We start from the raw sequence: 13,266 nt of genomic DNA on the forward strand, positions 1-13,266 counted from the left end.
GCCAAAAGGATATCCCACACCATGTGGCATCATGCTGAGCAATTAATAGGGGGGGCTGGCTGGGGTGGAGGGGCGGACTGCTGCTCAGGGCTGGGCTGGTCAGCAGGTGGTGAACAGTTGCATTGTGCATCACTTGGTTTTTACACATTGTTAGTAGTAGTTCTATTATCATTCTTCTTATTTTTCTTTCATTTCTGTCTTAATAAACTGTCTTTATCTCAACCCACAAGCTTTTTTTTTTTTTTTTTTGTGATTCTCTTCTCCATCCCACTGCGGGGGAGGGTGAGCAAATAGCCGTGTGGTGCTGAGCTGCTGGCCGAGTTAAACCACAACACAGGTAAAGTGATTACCTTGCGTTGCTGGAGGTAAAATGCTATGTCGTATGTTTCATCAAGGATCTTATTATTTTCTGCACATTATTGAGGCAGTATTTCTGTGGTTTTTTTTTTGTTTGTTTGTTTTTTCTGATAGTAAAATTATTTTCTTGGCTGAATCTTCCATGCTACTAAATGAATATATATTCCCGCTTATTGGAGATCATGACATTTGCATATGACTTTTTGAATCGTATAGCTATGAAGTGACAGCTAATGCCACTCAGAATGGCTCTAATTTTCTACCATTGAGCTGGATGTCACATATACAAGCAAATACAGTCTCAAAATACCTTTATTTACCTTTCCTGAGGCCAAAGAAGATAACCTCTGAGCACTCCCATTTTCCTCAATTTTTCTTAAGATTGAATTCTTTTTTAGAGTATATTTTGTAAAGTAAGATTACAATAATATTCAGAAATAACCATTCTCCTTATGTGCTGAGATATCTATAGGGATCTCGATTCTGAAAGCCTCCACCCTATCAATGAGCTTTTAAAACCCATCTTCAAAATCAGAAGTTACTCAGAAGAACAGTCAGCTTCAAAGCAAACTAATAGTTTCCCAACGTGAGCTCACAGCTAGTGAGCTTCGCAAACCTTTATACAGAAACATTTAAAGAATATATAGTATCATCCAACCTCCTGCTCGGAACAGCATGCAGCATCCAAACTTACATCTTTCCTTAGTATTTATGACATATCCAAAATATTCTGAATTTATCAACTCTTTTTAATGTTCGTTTGATAGTTCAGTAAATGCATTATATAGGGGCAATGGTCATCATTAATTGCTAATGTTTTTATTTTATTTTTAGTTCTTATTTAGTAAAGTTTCATTTCTCCTGTGCTCATGTCAATTATATTCTATAATCTGATTATATGACAACTCTGATTTTCATTCCTTGACCAAAAGTCCTCCAGTGAGTCTCATATTATTAAGTAGACATGTATATTTAAACCAAAGGCAACTGTACACATCTTTGGCAAATACATTGCTCAGTTTAAACTGTACTGTCACATCTATTGATATTTTCCCTACGGCTAACATATATTGCCTATCAGTCTATGATATGTCTAGGAAATCCCATTTCACACATCACTTCTCACAGTATTTCATAATCACACAGTCAAAGGATTTTACATTATTGGAGGAACAAGGAAGTATTAAGTCAAACCATCTTTCATACTGTTACTTAAATTGATAGTTGGGTTCTTTGTATCCTCACCTTTTCTGACATCAGTTGCTCTGTTGTTACTTGCACTGTTTTAAGTTTTGTGGTGTCACAGAATCACAGAATATCCCAGATTGGAAGGGACTCACAAGGATCATCAAGTCCAACTTCTGGGTCAGCACAGGACTACTCCAAAATCAGACTCTGTGTCTGAGAACATTGTCCAAACACTTCTTGAACTCCAGCAGGCTCAGTGCCGTCCCCAGAGAGCAGAGCTCAGCGCCTGCCCCTCCGCTCCCCTCGTGAGGGAGCTGCAGGCTGCCATGAGGCCTCCCCTCAGCCTGCTCTGCTCTGGGCTGAGCAAACCAAGGGACCTCAGCTTCTCCTCATATGTCTTCCCCTCTAGAGCCTTCACTATCTTTGTAGCCCTCCTTTGGAAACTCTAGTAGTTTTATGTCTTTTTTTTTTTTTTGTACTGTGGTGTCCAAAACTGCACACAGTACTTGTGGTGAGGCCTCACCAGCGCAGAGCAGAGCGGTACAAACACTTCCCTCAACCATCTAGCAATGCCGTGCTTGATGCACCCCGGGGTGTGGTTGGCCCTTTTGGCTGCTGGAGCGCACTGCTGGCTCATATTCAGCTAGCTGTCAACCACAACCCCCAGAGCCCTCTCTGCGGGGCTGCTCTTCAGCCTCTTGGCCCCCAGTCTGTATGTATAGCCAGAGAACATAGTCTGTATGTATAGCCAGTGTCAGTAATATTGATCTGCAAACTTTGGATAGAAATACAACTTTTGATTATTTGAAATAGAAACACTGTGACTAGAAACAGTATTTTTTCCGTCTTAATAGAAGTTCTGTCCCTGGAAACGTTTGATCCAGGTAGGGATATGTTTATCAAATACCTCTGAAGTTCATTTGTATTCAGATCTAGAAATGTTTAACCTGTCTCTTGCCCTTAAAAGATTATTTTAAAATGTTTTGCATCTTCAAATCTTATATATACTTTCAGTGAATGTTTGCATAATTTGCATAATTTTCATGAGTGTTTTTTGATACTGTAATACAAAGGATCATGTGGTGTCTTACAGGTATATAAAAGACAAACGCTTCTCTACGAAGTACATTATTCCCCAAGTAGAGCATTTAATAGTTTCTCCCAAGTAACCCAAACACTTGTGATACTTAAAATGTCAATAGGAGATATACGCGAGTAACAGAGGAAGAGGAGGCAGGAAGCAGCAGGGCCGGTTAGCTCAGTTGGTTAGAGCGTGGTGCTAATAACGCCAAGGTCGCGGGTTCGATCCCCGTACGGGCCACCGCATATAATTTTGAGGAGAGAGAAGTGCAGGTGCTCATCTCTCCTCTCTGGAGAACAAGACAGGAGGACACGAGGGAACCTTCAGAAGGAGAAGTCTGTGACGGGAGGTTCAGGCTGGATATTAGGAAAAGGTTATTCACTGAGAGCGGAGTGGTCGGGCACTGGGACAGGTTCCTGGGGAGTGGTCATGTTACTGAGCTTGCTGGAGTTCGAGGGGGGTTTGGGTGGCACAGGCATAGGGTCTGATTTCTGGGGGGTCTTGTGTGGAGCCAGGAGTTGGACTTCGATGATGCTTGCAGGTCCCTTCCAAGTTGGGATATTCTATGAGTCTCTGATTTTATTTGCATTTCTTATAAAGCAGGTAGTTTGATAAGTATCGCAATACTAACAACATGGATACAAGCAGATAAGACATTTCTCATCTTCTGGTCAATCTTGAGAGTTCTGTCTCTTCTTTGGCTTCATTTAACTATCTCTCCATACAGCTTTCCACTTTCATTGTTGTATTGTTAGCACAAAAGACTCCCTTCTTTTTTGCCAAGGTTCAGTTATTACTGTGTGTCTTTTAAAGTTTGGAGGTTCTTTTAAAAAAAAAAAAAAAAAAAAGCACATTTGAGATTTTTTTTTTTGCTCAATTTTCATGTTCGGCATTTGGACAAGCAGAGCCTGATTACCAGGCATCTTGTATATATTTTTTGTAAATCATTCTGTTCTTCACTAGGTGCTAATTTATCCAATTTCAAATACAGATCTCTAAATTGTCTAGTACTCTGTTTTTGACCTTTTGCTTCTCTTCTATTTGAATGCTTGCCATAACTGCTGCCTCTTCTGCTTGGAAATATATATATTGAATTGTATTTTTAGTATTTTTTTTCATTTAAGAAGTATTTTTCAATACTTTCGAGCAGCAGATCTCATGTGCATTGCTTCTTTTCCATTTTTTGGTAATTTGTATGACCTGGGATTTGATAATTCATTTTAAGTACATGGAGAGTTATAGCTTTGCCTTTAATTGTTGAACACTGACTATTTTTCTACCCTTTTTCTGTAGACCTCTGGGGTCTTCATGGAGCCATTAGTTACCATTTCTGAAAGTTTTCAGGGTTTCCTAACCCTAGTTTCAGGACTGCAGTACTGCCCGTTTGCCAATGTTGTACAGATTCTCTCTGAACATTCTGACTCACTGTTTGGTGTGGGGTCATTTTTAGTGACTGGAGAGACGCTCACACGATCTTTGGCATGGAGAAATGAAAAGCATGAAAAGCTTTGGAGTAGATGGTAAGGATGATATGAAAAGGAACGGAAATTAACCCAACATTGTTATTGCCAACCAAAATTCATTTTCCATTATTAAATTTCAGTGAATACATTTAGAGTTAATTTTCAGTATAATCACACTACGTGATAAAGTATTTGTATTTTCTTCTTAGCTGATGTTATGTGATTTTAGTGTTTTTACAGGAATTCCAATATGAAAAGTGAAGTGTTTTTTTTCAAGTAGAGTGCCTTCAAATAGCATATATAATAAAATTTAAATCAAATTAATTAGAAAAACACCTCATGGAGGTGCCTGATGCCAGGGACTGGGGCTGCCCCCAGCTGTTCCCCCAGCTGCCCCTCTCCCAGCTGGGGGTGGTGGGATGAGCCCTGGTTGTACGGCTCTGCCCTGAGGACCTCTGGGGAGTCCCTGCCACTGCTGCCTGTGGGGAGCTGCCAGCCCACACAGCACCCTGGCTTTTTTTCCCTTCTTAATATTTAATCCTAGAGTGTGTTTTCCTTGTATATAAAACAAGAATGATGCTAGTTTTCTTAGTTTGATGAAACTTGCAATTTAACCACGTAAAATAAATTGGGAAACAGTAAAATAATGAGATGAAATATGATCTTTAAGCCAATGAGTGTATATTAATAATCCATAATAAGAAATGCTCGTTCTACAAATGGAAGTTTTAGATGTGATTCAGAGCCCTTCTGTTTCGCCACTTCACATAGTTCTCAGCTTCTAAGCAGCTGCTTTATCAATCATTTCTGTAAGTGAGCCTGTAGATTGGCGTGTAAATGAAGTGTTGTATCTGCTCTCTCCCTTGTTTTCTTTTATGCCCTGAACCAATCCTGTGAAAGGCAGATTCATTTGTTGTTTAGTTGAAATAGAATGACTGCAATTCCACAAACAAATTGGGCCTCAGTCAGGTGCACTCTGTCATAAATAATCTCTGAGGAGATTGGATTTCTCTCCTTGCTGATGTACTTCAGCTGTACGTTAAACTCATAGCTTCTTAAAGGCACTGAGTTATTGCTCAGCTGAATGATCACTGAACAGCAGGCACCTGTCCTTGTTCTCTTGTGTTGTAGCCGTGTTTATTTCCCTAAAGCATATTCAGCAAGGTTTATGGTAAGAGAAAGTACTAGTCCATTTTCTAGTTTTTTTTTTTCACTCTTTGTCCCAATCTTTTCTTATTCACCTCCATGATACACTGCTCTTTTGGCACATATTTCCTCATGATCTGGAGAGAAAAGCCATTTCATAGATTGGTTAAGGGCATTTTCCATGGTCAGGTCATCTCATACTCGTATTTCACATTTAGCAGTAGACCACTTTGAAATTTAGCAGCATGTCTTTATTAGTTGCAGGAAACATCTTTAAAATTTCATTTGTAATTTTTACACTTATTTCTTTGGCTTTGTTGTAAGTTTGCTTTCCACTTCAGTGTACCCTTTTCCCTTTTTTTCTCAAAAGCAAAATGAAACTCCTTAACTCTGTGGCTGGGAAGTCTGTGGTGCAGGCAGTGTGATAATGTAATCTCTGCCTTTACCCGGGCTACCTTTTGCAGGTTGTGTAATGGGTCGAGCGACATCTGCTAAAGTTTGATAGTTCTGATCTACCATTTCTGCACACAGCCAATTCCGCTGAACAGTCGGGGTTATACTTTGCTTAGATTGGTTTATGTCACTGCCACAACTAAAACTGAACAATTCCCACAAGACAGCAATCTTTAAATCTTGATATATAAATAGGAGGTTGTGCATGTTTGATAGCTGGTATATTCAGATTTGGAGTGTCTTTGCATTTGATCTGTTTTTCATCTGCCAAAACAGCAATATGTAGAAGGATAGTGAATAATAGTATAATATTTAAGTCTTATGTAAAATACTAAAATAACAGAATAGCAATATCACTCATTGGTGAATGAGCTGATTTTTGATATATGTGGGGTCATTTAGAAAGCTAACAATAAATGGTTTCTCTCTGTCTCAAACCCACCAGTAAATCTGTTCAGGTATGTGATGTGATGTTGGAGAGATGCAAATGTGGGCTTTTAATTCACAAAACCAAGTCTCTTCGCTGCAGAATAGCAGTTAAGAAAAAATAACCAAGAAAGCCATTAATATAAATCCAATTGATAGACAGGGGAGATGAGTACAGGCAGTGTGGTAGCTAGTGCCATGAAATGGTACTTTTCCCACATTACCCAGTGGTTTCAGGCATTACGTATCAGATGCAAACAATTTATATTATAGTATTTTAATAGTTTAGGGGAAGTGAAGTTCTGTCATGCATCATATGTGAACATGGGTGTAAGAATGGGCAAATACTCTCATCACTACAAACCATGTGAATGTACTATAAATGAGCTAATAGGCAGTATATATCATTTTTCTTTCTTCTGCCATATTGCACTTTGTATAGCTCAGGTTGCATTTCTGATATAAGGCACCTCACCAGCTGTGTCAGGTTGCACATGGCTATGAATAAGTAGACTTGGGCGTACGTGCATATACTTGTCAGAATGAATCAGCTGGCTGCTTGGTATGTAGGCTGAAAGGAGATATTAACAACAGAGCAACTTGGAGGTAAAAAGGAACAGGCCTCTGATGGAGAAGCCTAACAAAAAGGGGTTTGAAGGTTGTGTGGCTAACCTGTGGTGGATTGGAGGTATGGGGTGGGGACTGGGCACAGCAAAATAGGCTGAACATGGTGTTCTAGAAAATTTTAGGGTAGCAATAAATTCAAGTTTTCAAGTGGTAGCAAAGAAGGACTCACCAGAAGGATTCAAAACCATGTGGTTTAACAGCAACGTTGCACAAAAATTGCCACTGAGACAGAACGGATTGGCAGGAGAATAGCTCAGGACCAGAACAAGGCCCTAATAACAGAAGAGAAATGATGAGCAGCAGAAAGGCAATGCTTGCTGAGACATGGAGATGAAATGATAGATACTAGAGAGAGATTTTGGATAACTGATGGTGGGATAACAGAGAAGAAAGAAAAGGCAAAAATATAGCACATGGTCCTCAAAGATTAGGAGACTAATAGTAGTGATAGTGATAGAAGAAGGAGCAGAAGGGATTTGAAAGTGAAGATGGGAGAACCACGTGTTTAAGGTGGCAGAGGCAGGCCTAAGAAGAGAGATTAGCTGGGCATAGGAGATAAGTTATTGTGACAGGTGGGTTTTTGAGTCATCAGTAGATAGCTTTATAAGCTATGTGAGTGGAAGAAAGTGTTCACAGTCACTGCAGAGTGAGAAGAGCAGGGGTCGAGGCCCAAGCTCTGCTTTATCATCATTATATCAGAAGAAAAAATATTTTTTTGAACAGAATACCAATAACTTTTCTGTATTTATGGCTCTCTTACTAAAGGTTGTATCTTCTTGTCTGAAGCATGAAAGGAAACTAGTGGGAATATTTTTTTTAATCCCAACTGAGTTCGTACAGGTCTATTACTTCAGTGGTAGTGTAAGGAAGGTTGTAAATAAAGTTTCTTTCTTCCTAATTGAAGGAAAATGCGTTTTAAAACTGTTCTTATTGCATATTTGAATTGATTCATAGCTCTGCAAAATATGATTGAATTATTCCTTCGTGAAAAGTGGACTTCAAGTAATGATGGGTTCCAGTCAGGGTGCTTTAGAGTAATTGGCAAGCAGCCGTCCATTTTGCTCTCAGTGTGATGTTAGACTTCAATGGAAAATAGAGAAACCAAGGTAGAGGCTTTCAGAGGAATTGTGTAGTGGATCGTTCATAGGCTCATAAAATGCTCCACAGTACACATTATTAATTAGGTAAATACGTTACATAAAGAAAAAATCTTTCTATTATTGTGAAAAAGGACACAGGATAGTTTAAAAAAACCAACTGAACTTTTAAAAAGGGATTGCTGTGTTACATACCTGTGGTACAAAAGGTGTGGGTGTTTTTTTTTTTAAGTGTGTTTCAATTATGCATTAGAAACATTCTTTTAATTTTATTAGTGCTACTGCCTTGCTAGATTTTTGTGTGTAGTTATGACTATTTCTGTATTTAAAAAAGAAATCAGAAATTGTACTGAACAACATATGCTCTTATTTTCTCCTTGGAATCCATGGTTCTTACATTGCTCACTGAAGGCAGTGACAGTTACTTACCTTGCACTGGATATCATGGGTAATAAATACACAGAAGTTATCACACTTATTTTCCTAGGTGGATATTTTTTGAATGTATTTGAATATAGAGTAAAGGTTTTTGACTCTTCTGTGTGGTTAGAAGGGATGGGTGGATGGTTCTGGAGGAGTAGGGCTGGAGGCCAGTACATTCTGAGTGTTGGTTTTCCTTTCTCCCATAATGTCATTACGAAGCTGTAGAGACAACTAATATTTTGCTTCAGTTTCTTCAGCTGTACAATATAGACAGTGACAGCTGACTAAGACTGACTTAATTTTAATAAGCATTTGAGTCAATTGATCTGAGAAGCTTGCCATCTTTTCTCAGATAGGTTCACGTTACTATATTTTATTTAAATTTCATAAGGCTAAAAAAAGCACAGTAGCTTGCTCATTTCTCCTACTGTGATATGGGGTTCTCTTGTGGTTATTGCTCTCTGTTATCATATGTCTCTCTTGGAAAGTACCTTGAAACAGCTAAATGCCTTATTATCAGAAAAGAATGAAGAACTGGAATCATTTCTTTTCAGATTTACCTATTTAATGAGTGAGAAAAGGAGATTGCTTTATGAATCAAACCATAACATGTTTTAATGTATTCTCAGCAAAACTCCTAAAATTCTTCAATTGATGCTTATCATACCTTCACTGTGAGACTATGATATTTTTCCCTCAAATTACCTGGATGTTGTCTTGCAAGAATTTTCGCTAAGTGTGAAACCTCTTTTGAGCAGATCAAGTAACTTAAGCAATTATGCTTCATTTGCTCTAACATTTCTTCTTCCATAATAGAACAAGATTATTCTGACAGGTTTTTTTTTTTTAACCTCCGTCACATGAAATTAATATAATGTAAATATTGTCCTGTGAAGAACCAATATTCTCCTATCTAATGTCTTTATCTTTGTGTTTCTGCATATCTGTTCATCTTTTCCTGTCACTGTTCTAGAATGCAATTCATACTTCTATCTCCTCCCTTGCTTTAGAGAATGTATGTGCAGACTGTATACCAAGTATACAGTATTTAACCCTGTTCCCCAATAAAAAGTGGTATCTTCAATTTCACTTTTTGCCATAAACTCCTTGAACACAAATTTCTTTAAAAGATTAATTAACAGTTACCCCCAAAACAACACATTGCAAGGAGATAGATGTCTGGTTGAGTGTTTTTTTTTCTCTCTCTCCTCTCTCTCTTTTTTTTTTTTTTTTTGGGCTATGTAATGTTGTATTTATGGAACTGTAGGTTTACTGAAATATTCTACAAATGTACACTTTTTAACTGTACAAGTAAGATGTAGAGTACAAATATCAAGCAAACTCAGTAAATGCAAAACTTAATTATGAAGATTTTTGAGTGATTTCTTCAGAATTATACTTTCCATATGTTGTTGAGCTTTACTTGCATGCTGACTGGCTAACCTTGCTTTCTGCTATATAGTTCTCTGGCCATTTTATACTAATTAGGTGTAAACATCTTTTCGAAATCCTCTGTGCTTTCCCCATCATTTTAGTTTTCTTATTTTTTTCCAAGTCTCCTACATGGGGTTGAGAAATAGTAACTTGATAGATGAAAGCTTCATATTGTGTTGATATATTTTATTACGGAGATTCAGTATTCTAATAATTTTTTTAAGAATATGAAAGGTGGAGACCTGTGATCCCTTAAGCAATGATGTTATTTTAATGGAAGGATTTTTCTTTTCAATGCAGCTGACTTAAGAAATATGGCAATAGTAGCAATAATTTTGTTGGTATCTCACACTGAATATCTGTTAGTGAATAGGCCTATGTTGACATTAATAGCATTCACATATTTATTTCCTGCCATAAATATATTCTTCTATTGTAATGTAGTGTATTATGTTACATTTTAGACATGTTTATGTTGTATAAACCATGCTCTTTATATAGTGATCTGCATTCTTTACTATGGTACAAATTTAAGCTTAGATTTTTGAAATTGCTTAATATCCACACTGGGGCCACAATAATAGAAACCTCATAATCCATCTAATTTCCTAAGCATGGTAACAAAGCAGTCAGTCCTGGACACTTCCCACTGAGAAATCAATGTTACGAAGGCTTCTCACTGTTGTAGTAACCAACCTTCTTAATCCACTAACCAACCTTCCTAATGCAATGAGCATTGCTCATCAGATGATACAGACCACAGTGCTGAACATGCTTCATCTGTCAGGCCTTTGGAGGCTACCTTGGCATGTGACAGACCTGTCACAATGATCATGGCATCGTTTGTGGGACGTCAAGTGAGAGTTTCTGCAAATATGTATTTGTATAGGGGTTTATCTTGTTAGCATGTCTTTGAATTTAAAGCCATGTATACATTTAAAGGCAGAAAAGAACCTTCTTTCTTGTCTACGCTATTATCACTTTCAGTTTTGAAGAACGTGTGAGAATTCCTTTCTGGGCTTTACAAGTAGGTCGAGTTTTGTCTACTGAGTGGGTGTTATTAGTATTTTTAACAGCCTCAACAGTTACTAGAGAAGATGTTTTAAATCCACAGAACAGTGGTTGCTTGTTAGACTACTACAGTTGCTATGAAATAAGCTGAAAAATGGCCTGGGTTACTTAGGAAAATTGCAAGTACATAGGCAGGCATAACTTTTTTTTTTTTTCCCTGCAGTATTTCTGTTTTTGATAGAATCACCAGTCTCATTTTTAATGTCTAAATTATGCAATTGAGGCACATGGTAGTAATTTAGTACAAGGCAACATCTTATTGGGAACATTCTCTAGCATTGCAATTTCTGAAACCTAATTTTTGCTGAGTACCCCTTAATGAAACATATGTCTTCTACCTCGCCATGCTGCTTGTATGGAGATAATGCTGCAAGTTTGTCAGCTTCTGCTTTGACATTACTGTCTTCGGGGCAATACAGACATGCCATTGCATTCACAGGTAGCTTTTCCTGTTCTGCCTCCACACCTGTATAAGGGTCCAATAGACATGTCTTGATAATGAATGTGATTGTGCTACTTCAAAACAGAAGCAGCTGTGCTCTAATGGCCATCTAGGAAGCCTGGGATATGTATGCAAGTGAAGTATATAAAGTAGGTGGCATGAATAATCCCTTACTAACTTGAAATACTCAGTTTCCGAAGGTCAAACCTCTAATATGTTGCAACCTTCAGTTACAGTAGTTCGGGTTCATACTGGTGGGTTGAAACAGCTGGTTACATGCCACTGTTTTCAAAGATAAAATATAGCTAGCTGTTCATGGTTCTTTAAGTTTTGAGTGAATCCACCAGTCCTTCATGGATATTTTCTTTTGCAGTGCACTCTAGGACAAATGTAGTCTGTGTATCTGAAGAGACAAGCGAGATGTATGTCTCTGATTTTCAGGATTCTGCTGGAGATCAATTGCTGCAGATTTTTATCTGTCAGCTTGCCCTTGGCTCTCTCAAGGAGGTCCCAAATGATCCGTCAGGACGATTCATCAGGAGAGTGTTAGTGGTGGTTGTCAATGTTAACCTGTGGTGTGCTGGCGACACAAATAGCCCTCAGTTTGTAGATAATCTCAGGGAGGCTGATAAGGACAACCTCTGCCTCATGACATGTAAAGCTTCCAGAGGCACATACTGCTTGCGCAAAAGCTGTAAATTAGTTGGGACTGCTTTGACGAATAGTAGGAAGTTGGGTAATTGGGTGATTCATATGGATTTAGTGGAGACAGAACAAATCACTGAAGTACAATGGCAGGTTTACATAAAATTCTTGACAGTGAAATGATTAAAGGAGGAAAACAGATAAACTTATAAAAGAACAAAATCAATCTTGTGGTTTGCTTAATGAGTTGTAGGTTGCGCTCTGGCCTCAAACCTTGCTTGAACCTTGCTCAGAGGGTGCTTATCCAGTAAAATTCTTAACATATGCATAAATGTAAGCATGTGAGGAATCCCATTAATAGCAATTAGTATTGTGTTGACAATCGCAGCAGACTACTTGGCCACTTGAGCAGTCCAAAGGGCCCGGGGTGGTCAGTAGCTGTTAGGTGGGTCCGAGGCCCTGGTGGGAAGCCCAGGCAGGGACAGACCTGCGAGGCACAAGGCCAGGCCCAGGCCCAGCTGCACGGGGTCCCTGTGCGGATGAGGGGGGATCCCTCAAGGCTTCCCCCATCTGCAGGACCCACGGTGACATGGCTGCGCCGCCTCAGAGCTGGCTGTGGGCAAGGGCAGCCAAACCCCCATAGAGGGAATGAGATAGCAGGGCCTCCGGGTCTGCGTGGGACCCTGGTGCTTGTTTTTGCATTGTAACAAAAATACCATTCATATAACAGCAGCTCGTCAGTGCGTTTAATTAGTAGCCAAATAATTCAGACATACCTAGTCTTAGCCAGTTGAATATATATTAGTAGCTGAAGTAATCTCAGAAAATCATCCAGGTTTGCTTTATAAGGGGGAAGGACTCACCCAAAGGTCAATTTATCCCGTCCTGGAATAGATATCTGAGACAGGAGGTTTTAAACAACTTCCAATATACTTTCGCAGTTTAGGTAAGCAAGAAAAATGACATGCTTACTGTAAAAAGAGCTAGTTTACAGTCAGAAGCTGCTCTTCAGTCCAGGGAAACCCATGATAAATTTTGGTGTTCATAGCTGTTTCAGTTACCTGTATTTGACCTTTAGCAACAAACTAATCTCTTCAGCATGCATTGCGTGGGCATTGTGCAAATAACTTAAAAACATAATTCGTTTTTTTTTTTTTTTAATATTTGTATCTCTTTTAAATATGTATTTTAAAGTAAGAACTAAAAAAAATAGTAGCTGAGTATATAGATACAGTGTTTTGTAAAATTGTTGTAAGTTGTTGAAGAAAAACATTTCTGTTTTATTTTCACAATAGTCACAATTCTAGTGTTTCTCAGCATTTAGAAAATACACCTTACAGATACATCCTTAGCAGATCTGCATTTCTCTTATGAAGAATACGTTTATTTTCATGAACAACTTTGACTATTATA

The 13,266-nt window shown here is 38.4% G+C and overlaps 1 protein-coding gene across 6 annotated transcripts in view; it reads left to right on the plus strand.

Annotated features, from left to right (window-relative positions):
• The window catches only part of IMMP2L (inner mitochondrial membrane peptidase subunit 2), a 464,509-nt gene that overhangs the window by 125,514 nt on the left and 325,729 nt on the right, over positions 1-13,266 (plus strand). The window lies entirely within an intron of this gene.

Source organism: Anser anser, assembly GCF_964211835.1.
Source record: "Anser anser genome assembly, chromosome: 1".
In the NCBI taxonomy this organism is placed as follows: domain Eukaryota; kingdom Metazoa; phylum Chordata; class Aves; order Anseriformes; family Anatidae; genus Anser; species Anser anser.